Genomic DNA, 15,502 nt, shown 5'->3' on the forward strand with positions numbered 1-15,502 from the left:
TAATTCTACAGATCAAATTGAAGTGCATTAAAAAAAATCAAAAAAAGACAAAAAAATTGATTAAGATTGGAGAAATGTTACCGTTGAGATTGATCCGGCAATGTAAAAAAGAAATCGGAGAAATCGGAAAATCGACGGAGATCGGAGGATGAGGAAATGAGCGCGAGCAAAGCGAAATGACGAAGGGAAGAAAATGGAGGTCAAAAATTTGATCCAATGTTATGTTATGTTTTGTTTTGTTATACTATTGTTCTTGTGATTTTATTTAATTTAATAATGTGAACTAAATTTAATGGTCTAATGGAGCAAACATAAAAATGAAAACTGGACGAGAAAACGTATTATACATCGCATGTATTATATGAGACTTTATATATATTTGAGTTTTTGTGTATTTTTTTCGATCTTTATAAAGTTTAAAAGTTATATGTTAGTTTTTTGACACAAATAGGATTATACATCCAGTTGTACCATAAGCATTGTACAACCAAGTATAAGAATTCGAGCTTATATGTATTTTTTTTGAGCTAATTCAAAGTTCATGTTTTTAATGTGTAAATGGATGAGTTCAATACTTTCTAATAAAGCTCATATTATTTAATATAAAGCTCGGATACTTTATCACAAAGCTCGGATTCTACACCGTACAACATATACAACTGGTTGTATAATCCATGAATTGGTTTTTTGACGTCAAAACTCAATATTTTCTGAGCTTGTATGTAATGTTTTTGAATTATATTGTAATTTTGTTAGTTTTATATCATCTGATGTAATACATCATATGTATAATCTACTTATTGTGGTCGCCAACGAGTTAGAATGACTAATGAACGATGACAAATAATTCGTGTAACGAGTTATAATGGCAAGAACAAATAGTTCACAAAACAAGTCACAATACGTATTGCAAAAGTAAACAACGTAACTTTATTTTACGGAATATAATGTAACAATTTCATAAAAGCCTAATCACAAATGAGATAAATTTCTCCATTCATCCATCACCCTCAAATTCTCAGCCTTCACCAAACAACGACTACCAGCAAAAACTACCATTTTGGTATTACCAGTAAACAAATATGAAAATTCATTCCAAAAATTAAGATGTATTGTGACTTGCTTTGCTCGCGCTCATTTCCTTAATTTTTTGACCTCCATTTCACTTTGCAATACGTATTGTGATTTGTTTTGTGAACTATTTGTCCTTGTCATTATAACTCGTTACACGAATTATTTGTCATTGTTCATTAGTCATTCTAACTCGTTGGCGACCATTTGTCATCGTTCATTAGTCATTGTGACTTATTGTGCGAACCAAATTGTCTTTGTCATTGTGACTCATTGTGCGAGTCATTTGTCTTTCTCATTGTGACTCGTTGTGCGAGTCATTTGTCCTTGTCGTTGTGACTCGTTATACGAACCATTTGCTATCGTTCATTAGTCATAATACAGTCTTTTTTCGTAAAACTTTCCATTTATGTACCCTTCACTAAAAACAAACAGAAGGTGAATTCTCTCAAAATTTAAGATTATAACTTCTCAATTCTATCAAATTTACTCGACAATCAATCATAATTTAATTGAGACCATGTATGTGTTTGTAAAATCCAATTAATTAATGAAATAATTAGTTTTGTGTCCCGTGAAATTCACGGGATCTTCAATGTTTATCTTGTAATATTTTTTAGTGATTTGATTCTATGAGAACATAGTCCAATCAACTTGGTTCACGTCTTTCAGGCTTTGAGGGTTGTATGAACTTATTTAGTCTTTTGTAGAATGACTTCAAGTAAAATTAAAATTAAAGTGGTACATTCCCCAAAAAAAATGGTCATTATCGTAACTTCTTTTGTAAGAGTATTATAGTAAAATGGTAAGTAATTTTGCACAAATTTTTGTATAAGATCGCCTTATATAGGAAATTAGGGAAGAAAGCAACTTGAAATTATTCAAATGGGTCAATCTTTTCAAGTTATCTCTAGAACCACTCTTGTTGAGTATTACATTTCGATATAATATCATGTCTACAAAAAGCCTTTGCATAGTAAAAAAAAAAAAAAAGGTAGCTAACTTAGAATGCAATTAGTCTCCCTTGTGACATGCACTATCCGTCACAAGGGAGAGACGGGTCGGTTCCATACCATATTGGTTAATATGGGTAAAGTTGACCCATTTTTATATTAATTAGTCTAAAGTTGATTTGACAATATATAATAAAAAAATAATAAAAAAGAAAAGATGGAACTTTCCCAACAACCAAAGTCCTCATTTTTCTCTTTTGCTCGGTAATCACCATCATCTCCTCTCTCGTACAATTTTCAAAATTCAAATTAATTCTCCTTTGTATAAACATCATCTTCATCTCCATCAAGATCTTCATCAAAAAAAAGTGGTAACATTTCCATCATAATCTTCATCTCCTACCTTCCTCAAGACAATGGGTAAAAAAAATGCTAAAAAAACACATCCAAAGAAGCTTGGAAAAACCAATCGAAGGTAAAAAGTTGATTATTGTGTTGGATTTTTTTTAATTGTGCAAAAAGTTTAAATATCTATGTCATTTTTTACTTAAAGTTGATAATTTTATTAAAGTTTTGTTTGATTTATGTTAAAAAAAATTTGAATCTTGTGTTTTGATTTGTAAATCTAGGGTTGTTGATAAAAAAATGAGGATTTTATCCAAATCAGAGAGATTTGGAGTTATAATCTTAGTTCATGGTATCATTTGTAAAAAAAAAAATCACATTGGTTTAATTATTAATTTTTTTGGAGTACAAATTTTTTGTTTTATCTGGAAAAAATTCTTAATTTCAAGATCTGAGTTTTATTTGTAAAAAATCTTAGCAATTTTTTTTTGGTTAGTAAAACATTTTTTTTGGTGTACTACTAATGTATTTTTCTTGTCATGTAGTAGCGCTTAACCCCGTCATCAGTTGCTGGCACAAAAAAAGAAGAGCAAGAGACGGATATGCGCAGAAGAGGTATGACTCTAATTTGGAATATATTTTTGTCATAATCTGAGAAAAATGTAACCACCTTAGTGTTGATAATGTGACCACATTTGTTGAAAATGTACCTACGTTTGAGTGTGTTGCTATTTATATTTATGTTTGTTTGGGTTTAAAATAAATCTTAACACGTTAACATAAATGACTAAACATGGTGACATATGCGTGTGTTGAAAATGTGACCAATTTAACTGAAAATTGTACCTATGTTTAAGTATGTTGCTCATTATATAAATGTTTATTAGGGTTTAAAACGAATCCTAACATGATACCATGTTTTAAATGTTACCATATATTAGTCAGAATGTATTGCCATATATTTTGTTTGAAGGGCACTTTTAATGTAAAGTAATGGTAAGATTTCATACTCAGATCGCAGAAATTCGTATGCAACCGCAACACCTAAAAATGGACAAAACAAAGCCCAACGTTGGACAAACCTCGAAGCAGTTGGAGATGCAAACAACAAAGAAATTGGAGGTCCTCTAAAGGGTGTTGCCAAGAAAAAAAATGAAGGGGGCATAGGCCATTCATGGACTATTATCTGTTTAACTGTCAGTTTGTAATAAAACTTATATTTAGTACTTGGTGGTTTGTTTGGGATATGTTATTTTGGAACATAATTTGAGTCCATCGTGATGTCAGACATCTAAGATAATGTTTGTTTTGTGACCACCTTAATAATTATAAAATGTTATCATTATTTATTTAAATGTGCGCATTTTTTCTTAATAATTTTAACTATGTCATCATAAACGTCTAAAAATGTCTTAGTTTTTGTCGAATATGTGACCATTGAAATTAGAAAATACTTCAAAGAGTAGTATGTGACTATAAGAGAGTACAATATAAGAGACTATAGTAGTATATTACCTTCAGTTCTAAAATACTACAAAAATTTGTTCGTTTAATTTCTAATGTTACCATAAGAGAGTACATTGTTACCATTTGAGAATGTATATAGAATTATAATTAGTTGGTAACAGATTTTATTTAAATGGTAACATAACATAATGTTAACATAAGAGACTAATATGTGACCACTTCAGTAGTAAAATACTACATACTTCGTTTTCTTCAATTTCTAATGTCACCATGGAGATATAGTGTTACCATTTAAATTCCACTGGTAGTTTGAAATAGTTTCCGAAATGATAACATACTTAGCTAAAGTGGTGACATACTGGAGTAAAATGGTAACATAGTTAGTTAAACTTGTGATATACAAGAGTGAAATGGTAACAATTTGAGCACTTGTTGATTACAAAACGTACGCTGACAATGTTATAACAACCTTACAGCACTATACAACATGTACTTCCTAAAACGTTTTCCCCAAAATGTGGTCGGATTGTTATCATATACCCTAATGCCCTTCTGCGCCTTTAATATCAGACAGGGGAGAACATTGTACTCGGAAGTATTAGCTGCCCGCATCTCAGTCCCTTTCCTAGCCTTCTTCTTTCCTAAGTTCCTTTTTTTTAAGTTGATTACGCCCATTATCGTACAACGTTTAGGGTCAATAATAGCAGGCGCTCGCAGCTCTATGGTTGGTTGATTTTCGTCCATATTAAGGGCCATATATGTGCCACCAACATAACCGATGTCTTGTTGCTGGTAAATCTGGACACATTATCAGCATATAAACTTCAGATGTTTACACATTAACATTTAATGTAACCAGTTTGTTCTGGGTGTAATTCCGGAGCAGTGTTTATGACCACGTAAGCTTGATGAATGACGTCTTTGCTTGACTCTTCCTTTCGGCCTCTCCTGAAACAATGAACAAACTGAGGGGTCGGCTTGGTACCGAGCGTACTCACTCCGACGCTCAAGTCAGTAAACTTAAAGAGATTAAGTTGTGTGTTACTTGGCAAAGTATATTGTAGAGAGATAAGGGAGTTTATACCAGATTTATAGTGAGTATTAGGGTGAATTGTGGATTATTGGATTATTTTCGGATCCTTTTCTCAATGAGAGAAGTGGAGTATTTATAGACTTTAACCTTTTGTCACGTAGTGGCCAAGTGGCCAAGTGGCAGAGCAGGTGGAAAGACTGTTCTACCCTCGGCCGAGGGACCCATGGCAGGCCGGCTGGCCGAGTTGACTCCATGCCGAGGGGTCTTGGATATGAGTACGCAGATATGCCTCCCGGCTGGCTAGTTGCCCAGCCGAGACCCAAGTGACAGGCCGACAGGCTGCGTCGGTTATGCTGTCTAATACGTTGACTTCCTGTCTTTTGGCTTTGACCTAGCTCAATATGTTGACTCGGTCAGCGGGTGCAGAATATGCCCCATCAATTTGCCCCCAGCGTAGTCTATGCCGTGGTATGGACCTTCGATGAGTGTTGAGCGTATTCTGCGCAAGTTGAATTTCTTCCCCGACTTCTTCTTCCTTGGCTTGGTCTTGCTCAGGCCGTATCATATCCCCCCTCCACATGGATGTGTAATGGACATAAAATGTGGAAAAGAAAATGGCGCTGGCTGAGACCGAGGTTGAGAGTGCCGTGTGCTTTTGATTGTCCCCGGCCGGTGCTGACAAGCTTGGTTGAACAGCGGGCCGTTTGGCAAGTAGATACCAAGGAGCGTGTTGAAGAAGATACGTCGATTGGCATTCTGTCAAGGAGTGTGTTGAAGAAGATACGTCGATTGGCATTCTGTCAAGGAGCGTGTTGAAGAAGATACGTCGATTGGCATTCTGTGGCTGCATGCTTGACACGTGGCTCGGTGTTGATTGGTTGACGCTTCATGGGCTTTGCCCTGATTGGTCCGTTTCATGGGCTTTGCTCTATAAATAGAGCAATTAGCCCCTGATTTTGGCCACCAAAAAATCATTTTCTCAAAAAAAAAAAAAATTCTTCTCTCTAGCTTTCTTCGACGAAACTCCTCTCTAGTCTTCAAAGCGTTACTCGGCGTAACACTTTTCCAAGGTAAACAAACAAATTTTTTTCAACTTTTATTTGTTAAGTATTTGTTGTCATGTCTTCTCGCGATCTTTGGACCCGTATTCAGCAAAGGGGCGAACCACCGCGTCTGATGAAGAGGAGGCACGGTTGTCACCCCCGATAGGGTTTGGGGGTCCCAAGCCGCTTTCTCCTGAGATTGATCCAAAATTTTTGGAGGGTTTCGAGGATGATGATGATGATGAGGATGATGATGATGATGATGATGATGAGGCGACCCCTTCTGTCGTAAGGAGGCCGCTTATTTCGGGCACGGTGATACCGCCGATCGATCTCCCCGATCGTGCTCGGACGAACAAGTTCGCCAGTTGTTCCGGTTCTGAACTTTTTGAACACCATTACTCCTTCGGTAGGGGATATAGAATTGTTATCCCTGAGGAGGGTCAGGCCGTCTGTTGCCCTCCCGCGGGCTGTATCGGCGTATACATCAGACACCTGGAGTATGGGCTCCGGTTTCCTCCGAATGAATACGTTCTTATTATTAAAGCGATGAATGTCGCCGTGGCCCAACTGCATCCGTTGGCCATCAGGACGATTGTTGGTTTTGTATGGTTGTGTCTTTTCAAAGGGGAGGCCCCAACGGTGAACCTCTTCCGCCGGCTCCACCATCTTAAACAAACTACCCTAGGCGGCCAAGGGTGGTACAACATACAAACCGAGCCAAGGCCGTCACCGTTTCCAAGCCGACGTCTTGCAAGGACCCGGAGGGGCGGTGGGTATATGTTGAGGTTCGGAGGACTATCCGCTGCCCGGTCCTTCCAGGACCGCGTCAATTTGCGGTGCGAGAGTAAAGGGGAGCATGATAGATACGTCTCCCGGAATAAGCTTAAGATGGACGCCTCGAAGGTCTATCTTAACGAGGACGAAAAGCGGGCAATGAGGCTGTTTGAGGCCGAGAAGGATGGGACGCCAAAGGGATGGATGCCCCGACGCGATCGTTCTTCGGGATGAGCCGCTTTCTGCCACGTCGGCCTCATCTGCCCTCGAGCAGGGTGAGTGGGGTCGGTGTGAGGCCCATCTTTGCTTTTTATGTTTCGTATTTTGAATCTTGGTTTATTTCCTTTGTTTAACTCCCGCTTTGTTTCTTTTGCGAGGCCGATTTGGCCCGAATCGGATCTGTCTCCGTTCTCCGCAGGTTGGGACTTGACGAGAACGGAGAGTTGTTGAGCGCATCCTAAGGCCCGGACACGTGATCGCCGACCGCCCCAAACGAACTTATGGAGCAGCGATTGAAGGCGCCCAGATGTGACGACGCTCGGTAGCGCGGATTGTCGATAACGTCTTGCCGCGCCGGAGATCAAAGACAACGTCTCAAGGCGGCAACGTGTCAACCCCACTCAATCTTCGATCCCTGTGGTCCAAAAGGAGCAGGTGGTGGTGGTCGTCGATGTTGAAGAGGAGGTCACCGTTCTTTGAGGGTCCTCCTCTTTCAAATAAGAGAAAAGAGACAGCGTCTGCTCTTTGCCTTGCATTATTCTGAGGCCGGTAAAGAAAAGGGTCCTCCAACCAAGAAGGCCAAGGCTGTACGGATCTAACCTATGGCTCGATTTAGCATGGGTTCATTAGGCATTCCTGATGACAGGTTTTCTGACATATCAATGAATGTTGACATGGATGCTTTGTCCGAATTTTTGTAGATCAACCACGCGATTGTCCCTCTCATCGAACGACAATTGGAGAAGCGGCCCGTGCATACGGGCGATAAAAATGCCACTTTGTCGACTCCTCATCCCCGAAGCCTTCCCCCCCAAATTAGGGCGGAAGGCATAAGGCATCCAAGATCTTTGGCGAAGTGGACTGAACTAGTCGGCGCTCACATTATGGAGCAAGAAAAGACCATGGCTGAAGCTGCCCCTGTGCTTGAACGGCTTAGGCTCGAGCTTGATGCCTCTAAGCAAGAGGCCGAGAAGGCGAAGAAGGACCTCCAGGCCGCCGAAAATGATTTCCTCGCTGAGCGAAAGCTCAGGGAGGATCTTGAGAAGGCGGTCTAGCCGAGAGGGCCAAGGTTGAGGCTGTCTTGGTGATCTTTGCTAAGGCTGCGGGAGGAGCGGGACAAGCTTCGGGTGGTTACGACGCCGCGGTTGGTAAGAGGAAGAATGGAAGTCTCCGTATTCGGCTCAGGCGAAGGGACACAGGAACACAAGGGCTATCCTCGCCCAGAGGGAGAAGGACATTGAGACGCTCCAAACTGTCATCATCCCTAACATGTGTGCCCAGTACCGGGACCAGGCCGAAGAAGCCACCAGGGAAGTAATCAGAGAGCTCTTTCCTAAAGACCCTTCCCGTGGCGGGATTTTGACCGGCTTCTTGATGAGAAGGCGGCCGCTGCGAGGCAAAGGTCGCGAAGAAGGCAAAGGCTGCGAAGGCCGCCGAGGAGGTCAGGAGAAGGCGGCCCATCTTTGAAAAGGTGAAGGCGGCCGGGGAGGAAGGCGAGAGGGCAAAGGCAGGGTGAAGGCGCCAAGTCGGCTTCGGGTCGCCCATCGATGGTGATGTTTGCTCTGCTGCGATGGCGAGCGTAAACGAGGCATAGGGAGACGGCGGTCGTCACACGGATTCACCCAGTCCTTGACGATTTCAGGCTGTTCGGGGCCAACTATTGAGCCTTTCCTCCCTGCCATCTTTTTGGCGCTTTCAATTCTTATGTCTGTAACCTTTTCTTTGTACCTTTTTTTTTTTTGTTGAACTTTGGTAGGTAGTGTTTAGGCTATCCCTATGGGGACGGCCGTCGACTTCTTTCTTGTATTACCTGTGAACATTTTTAATAAGAGTTTGTTTATTTTGCCTCGGCTTGGCCGAGGCTTTGATCACAATCCTTCATTCAGTTGTCTTCTTTCGTTATTAATTGAGCGCTTTTTTTTTTTTTTTTTTTTTTACCTTGGCTTGGCCGAGCGGTTAGAATGCGTATCTCAACTGTACTTAACGTTTTTAAACATGTTGGCATGTCGGTCGCTTCCTCCTTCACTCTCGGTCTGGCCGAGGCGTCAGATTTGCGCTTCCCAACCGCCGTTGTGAACATGTTAGCGTATCGGTCGTTGTGTCCCCGTCACTCTCGGTCTGGCCGAGGCAATCGAGGTTACGGCTCGGCAGGCGTCGTATCAGAGACGTGTTGATCGCTTCCTCTTTCACTCTCGGTCTGGCCGAGGCGTCCGATTTGCGTTTCTCAACCGTACTTATACGTTCCTAAGCATGTTGGTCGCTTTCGCGAGTATCAACTGCTGTTGGCAAATCGCGTTTCCCTCGTCACTCCCGGCTTTGGTCGAGGCAACCGAGTTTACGTTTCGACTGCTTTCCGTATTTATAGACATATTGATCGCTTCCTCTGCCACTCCCGGATTGGCCGGGGTAGTCAGATTTGCGTCTCAATAGTGCTTATACGCTTTTATACTTCGGTAGTGACTGCCCGGCTTTGGCCGCGGCGTCTATTCTGGCATGACTGTGGAGGGGACAAGTATTTTGATGGAAAACTTGGATTATTCTTCATAAGGTGTAATCATGCGTTGGGGTGTCCACAACGGTCTCGGACACCTCCGCCGCTATATGAAATATTTCCTTAGGTTGTCTGTGTTCCAGTGGCTCATTAGAGGCACTCCCTCCATGTCTGTCAGCCGGTATGTCCCCGGCCTCATTTCTTCAACCACTTTGTAGGGTCCTTCCCAGTTGGCCGTCATTTTACCATGGATGTTTGCTTTGTTGGTCGCGGCTGACTTTCTTAGGACTAGATCTCCTACTCTTAAGTCTCTTTTGTGGACCCTACGGTTGTATGCTCTTCTCATTCGGTTTTGATATACTGCCAAGTTAAGCCGTGCCGTGTCTCGGCTTTCTTCGACCAGGTCTAGGGAGGCTTTCAGGCCTTCCTCATTTTTGACTGGGTTAAAGGTTTGCGTTCTGAATGTCGGCACCGCTGCTTCAATTAGCGGGGACGGCTTGACCCATAAACTAGGTGGAATGGACTGTACCCCGTTGCTTCTTTCTCCGTGGTTCTAAGGGACCACAGGACGGCGGGTAGTTCATCAGCCCACCTTCCCTTTAGATCTTCAACCTTCTTTTTCAGCCCGTTTAGGATTGTTTTATTAGCTGCTTCCGCCTGCCCGTTGCTCTGAGGGTGGCAGACGGAGGAGTATGCAAACTTGATACCGAGCTCTTCTAGCCAATTCATCACCATGTCACTCCAAAACTCTCGGCCGTGGTCAAATACCATGACTTGGGGTAACCCAAAACGAGTTATGATGTTCTCCCAGATTACCTTTCTTACGGCCGCCGTGGTCTTGGCAGGTACCGCGACAGCCTCGACCCATTTGGTGAAGTAGTCAACGGCGACGATCAGGTACTTCCTTCCTCCGGAGGCCGTCGGAAAGGGTCCTAGTAAATCCATCCCCCATTGTGCAAATGGCAGGGGACTAAGTACCGGTTGCAGGTCTCGGGAAGGTGCGTGTATCACCGGAGTATGCATCTGACAATTCTTGCACTTCTTGGTCTTAGCTCTGGAATCCTCAAGCATGGTAGGCCAGAAGTAGCCAGCTCGGAGAGCTTTGTGGGCTAGCGTTCTTGCCCCCATGTGATGTCCACAGATGCCTTCGTGAATCTTTGTCAAGATGAGCTCCGCGGCCGGGCCGACACATTTCAAAAGTGGTCTTATCACGGACCTTCTGTATAGTTCTCCTTCGAACACCAAGTACCGTGCGGCGATCCTTCTTATCTTCTGGGAGAGACTGCGGTCCTCCGGTAACTCTTTTGTTAGTTTGTTTCATTATCGGAGTCATCCACGTCGTCTCGGCTTCTATGTCGCCCACCATGCCGACGGTCTCAGTGATGCTTTTAGCATTCCTAATATCCACCAAAGACGGTTCGTTGGTGACATTCTTGATGGTTGAACTGGCAAGTTTTGAGAGAGCGTCGGCTCGGTTGTTCTCAGACCTGGGGATGCATTGGATTTCGAAAGATTTCAATTTAGCGGTGTCAGCTTTTACCCTTTCCAGGTATCTTTCCATCCCATCGTCTCGAGTCTCATACTCTCCTCTGATTTGATTAGTGACTAAGAGTGAATCTGTTTTCACCACAACATGCTCCGCCCCGGCAGCTCTAGCTAGCTCGACTCCAGTTATCACCGCCTCGCATTCGGATTCGTTGTTTGAGGCCAAGAAGGTAAACTTTAAGGCGTACTCAAACTCGTCCCCGTTTGGGCTGATGATAAGGATGCCGGCTCCTGAGCTGTTCGCCGTGGAGGACCCGTCGGTGTATACTTCCCACACTCCGGGATTTGGTTCTTCTTGATATGTGCACTCGGCCAGGAAGTCTGCAAGTGCCTGCCCCTTTATCGAGGGCCTCGGCTTGTATTGAATGCCAAAGCCGGATAGCTCTACTGCCCATTTGATGAGCCTGCCGGATTTTTCGAATTTTTCCAATGCTTTCTCCAATGGCTGGTCGGTTAGGACCGTCACGGGATGTGCGTCGAAGTAAGGTTTCGCTTTCCTTGCGGCAACGACGACAAAGAAAGGCCGCTTTTTCGATCGGTGGGTAATTTCTTTCGGCGACCAGCATGTATGGCTGATAAAGTAGATTGGGTGTTCTTTGCTTGTCTTCTTCTCTCGACGATTACGACGACCGTGGCCGAGGTAATCGCTATGTATAGATATAGCGTCTCCCCAAAGATCGGCCAGGACGGTCGGGAGAGTTAGAAGATGAGCTTTCAGTTGCCTGAAAGCTGTGCTTTGTTCCTCCCCCTAGCTGAAGTCTTTATTCCCCTTCAACACTTTGAAGAATGGGGTGCTCTTGTCGGCTGACCGAGAGATGAAACGGGCGAGAGCCGCCATTCTCCCGGTCAACATCATAACCTCTTTTCGATTCCTCGGCTCCGGTAGGTCCAGTATTGCTTGGACTTTCTCTGGATTGGCATCAATTCCCCTGGCGCTGACAAGCACGCCGAGGAACTTACCTGCCCGGACACCGAAGTTGCATTTCATTGGGTTAAGTTTCATCTTGTATTTCCTTAGTGAACAAAATGTTTCGCTCAAGTCGGCTAAGTGCTCGCTGCCAGACTTGCTTTTTACAATAGCATCGTCGACGTAAGCCTCGATGTTTCGCCCTTTTGATCTTGAAACACTTTGTCCACCAGCCTAGTGTAAGTTGCGCCAGCGTTTTTCAAACCGAACGGCATCATTTTATACATGTATGTGCCGTGTATGGTGATGAATGCGCACTTAGGCATGTCTTCTTCGGCCATGAATACCTGATGGTACCCTGAGAAGGCGTCTAGCAGGCTTAGCATAGTGTAGCCTGCCGTTGCGTCAATTAAGCTATCTATTCGAGGCAAGGGATAGCAATATTTAGGGCATGCTTTATTAAGATTTGTAAAATCAACACACATCCTCCACCCCCCTGATGACTTCTTCACCATTACAACATTTGCTAGCCACTCAGGGTAAGTACAAGGCATGATAAAGCCTGCCTCTAACAATTTGTCTACCTCGGCCTTGATGGCCTCATCTTTCTCGGCCGAGGAGTTCCTCATCTTCGCTGACGACAGGGCGAGCGGTGGAGAGCACGTTCAGCTTGTGAACGATCACCTCTCGGCTCACGCCTGGCATCTCGGCGGCCGAGTACGCGAAGACGTCTTTGTTCTTCCTCGGCCAGCTTCTAGGAGATCGGCTCGATTTTGGCTCCGTGCCGACACCGACAGTTACGGTGCGTCCTGGGTCAATTTCCACTTGCTCGATCTCGGCTCCCTCGACCATGCTGACGTTGTTGGTGCTCATCGGATCACTCTCCTGTCGTAAGGATTGGCTCTTCCCCTTCTCTGATTTCTTCGCCACTTTGAGGGATTGCATGTTACACCCTCTAGCAGATATTTGGACATTGACAATTTCGTCTCTCTCGTCCTTTGAGACAAGCTTTTGTGCCTCCCCCCGGTCCGAGACATACATCAATGTCGGGCCCGGATGGACATTCTGATCGGCCTCGCTCAAAGTGACCCGGCCTATTAGGACATTGTAGGCGGACGAACCATCAATAACCACGAACTCAGACCAAACATTTTTGGCCGCATCTGCTTGGCCAAACATCACCGGCAATTTGATTGACCCCAGAGGTACCAGGCCCCCCGCAGAAGTCAGATAGTGGGTTGGTGCGGGGGCTCGGGTCCTCAATCTTTAGACCGAGATTGAGGAAGCATTCCCTGAACATGATGTTCGTGTAGGCGTCTGTATCAATTAGGCACCTCTTAACCAAGTGGTTGGCTATGTCCAGGTGGACTACCAGTGGGTCGCTGTGCGGGGCTACGACTCCTTCGTAGTCTTTCTTTCCGATGGTTATATCGGGGACGGTGGAAGCGGGGATCGTTGTGGTGGGCACAAAGTTGATGGCTTGATAAAGCTCATTTAGGTGCCGTTTGTGCCCATTAGCTGACCCTCCGTTCTCGTTTCCTCCGATAACAACCTGGATCACTCCCATCTTCCTGAATACTCGATTTCTATTCGCCCGTCGGAGCTCGTTTCCGGGGCCCCACTACATACTTGCCGAGGGCCCCCTTCGGATCACTCCTCAATGGCGTTCTTGGATGCCGACGTTGTCGGTCTTATGGCCGGGCTGGCCGTGGTAATCGCAAAATTGGCTTGCGTCGCCTTCCGCCCTCGTCTTGGGGGTCTTGCTCATTTCGCCCTTCATTCTTGCTCGGGCGAAGACCTCGGCCGAGATTTGACCAGGGGGTGAGACCGACCGTGCCGCTTCGGGTGTATGGTCCCGAACTCCCCCGGCGCCCGCCGAGTTCTGTTTCCTATTAAATCTCTCCGGCCGTGACCGATTCATGTCACGGCGACCTTCATCAACGTTGTCCGGCTCCTCCTTTCTCGGGTGCCCACCACCGTGGGCCTACCCGGTCTTGTGGTAGTCCTCCACCTTTACAGCTCGGTCGGCCATCTTTCTCGGAGTCCGGTCGAGGACCTCGCACTTGATCGCTCATTTTTGAGCTCGCCTTTCGAGAGGCCTTTCATCGGTCGAAGGCCGCCGATTCGGTGTTCGACTCACGGATCTGCTGAGCTTTTGCGTCGAACCTCTTCACATAGCTTCGTAGAGACTCGTCCTCCCCCTGTTGGATAGTGAGGAGATCCGATGTTTCCACGGCCCTCCTCTTGTTGCAAGCGTACTGGGCTATGAAGTTATCCCTTAGGTCGGCGTAGCAGTATACCGAACCATTAGGCAACCCCTTGTACCAACTCTGGGCCATCCCATGCAGGGTTGTTGGGAAGACTCGGCACCATACCTCATCAGGCTGCTCCCATACCGACATGTAAGACTCGAAAACCTCGGCATGGTCGGTTGGGTCACTGTCCCCTTTGTATGATAGGGACGGAAGCTTCAGTTTGGTCGGCACAGAGACTTCGAGGACATAGGCGTTGAGGGGCTGTCTGACCACGTGTCTAATGACACGTGGCGATCGGCTTCTCGCAGCCCTAGTCCGGCTTCTCTCCCCGTGGCGGGAAGGGCTTCTTGTTGTCCGACTTTGGAGAGTCGGACTTCTTTCTTCATTTCTTCGGGGTGGCCTCGTTGTTGCCGCGCGACGCCTGTCCTCCCGCGAGTGGGGAAGGACTTTGTCCGCCACCGGCGACGGGCTCCGCCGGCGTCCTAGTATGCATGGCTCCTTGTATCGCTCCGGACAAGTTGTTCGGGGTCACTTTATGGGCCCTGGTCACCTGTGGGTGTCTTTGCCGCCACCGTCGTTGCGGCGGGGGTGATCGGCGTACTACCCATCGTGTCCAGGAATAGCTTCGATTTGGCCGCATCGACCACATGTCCCATGATAGTGACTGGCCCGGCAAATGCGTGAGTTTCCGCTCACTTGGCATCCCGTACTTCACTGGCTCAATCACTCGGCCGGTGGGGGACTGCCTGATCTTAGAATTAGAGAATGTGTCATCCTGGTAGAGTTCGGTTTCTACACTCACAAATTCTGGCTGTTTTGACATTTTCTTAGCTTGCTGGGTGGGTTTTGTTTTGTGTTTTTTTTTTTCTAAGGGAGGTGACTAGCTTTTAGTATCTTTCCCCACAGGCGGCGCCAATTGTTCCGGGTGTAATTCCGGAGCAGTGTTTGTGACCACGTAAGCTTGATGAATGACGTCTTTGCTTGACTCTTCCTTTCGGCCTCTTCTGAAACAATGAACAAACTGAGGGCTCGGCTTGGTACCGAGCGTACTCACTCCGACGCTCAAGTCAGTAAACTTAAAGAGATTAAGTTGTGTGTTACTTGGCAAAGTATATTGTAGAGAGATAAGGGTGTTTATACCAGATTTATAGTGAGTATTAGGGTGAATTGTGGATTATTGGATTATTTTCGGATCCTTTTCTCAATGAGAGAAGTGGAGTATTTATAGACTTTAACCTTTTGTCACGTAGTGGCCAAGTGGCCAAGTGGCAGAGCAGGTGGAAAGACTGTTCTACCCTCGGTCGAGGGACCCATGGCAGGCCGGCTGGCCGAGTTGACTCCATGCCGAGGGGTCTTGGATATGAGTACGCGGATATGCCTCCCGGCTGGCTAGTTG

At 45.4% G+C, this 15,502-nt stretch overlaps 1 protein-coding gene and 1 long non-coding RNA gene across 3 annotated transcripts in view; one reads left to right on the top strand and one right to left on the bottom strand.

Annotated features, from left to right (window-relative positions):
• The window catches only part of LOC141596819 (BEACH domain-containing protein C2-like), a 31,599-nt gene extending 31,336 nt beyond the window's left edge, over window positions 1-263 (bottom strand). For both annotated transcript variants that reach the window (XR_012522594.1, XM_074417072.1), the window contains exon 1: window positions 82-263. The gene's annotated coding sequence lies outside the window, so the exon portion shown is untranslated. The remainder of the gene's footprint in view (window positions 1-81) is intronic.
• A 1,994-nt stretch (window positions 264-2,257) lies between these two features.
• LOC141594340 (uncharacterized) lies at window positions 2,258-3,746 on the top strand. Its single transcript, XR_012522136.1, has 3 exons — window positions 2,258-2,499; window positions 2,915-2,984; window positions 3,384-3,746. It is a non-coding gene; the product is annotated as an uncharacterized LOC141594340 (long non-coding RNA).
• The last annotated feature ends 11,756 nt before the right edge of the window (window positions 3,747-15,502 follow it).

Source organism: Silene latifolia, chromosome 8 (genome assembly GCF_048544455.1).
Source record: "Silene latifolia isolate original U9 population chromosome 8, ASM4854445v1, whole genome shotgun sequence".
NCBI lineage: Eukaryota > Viridiplantae > Streptophyta > Magnoliopsida > Caryophyllales > Caryophyllaceae > Silene > Silene latifolia.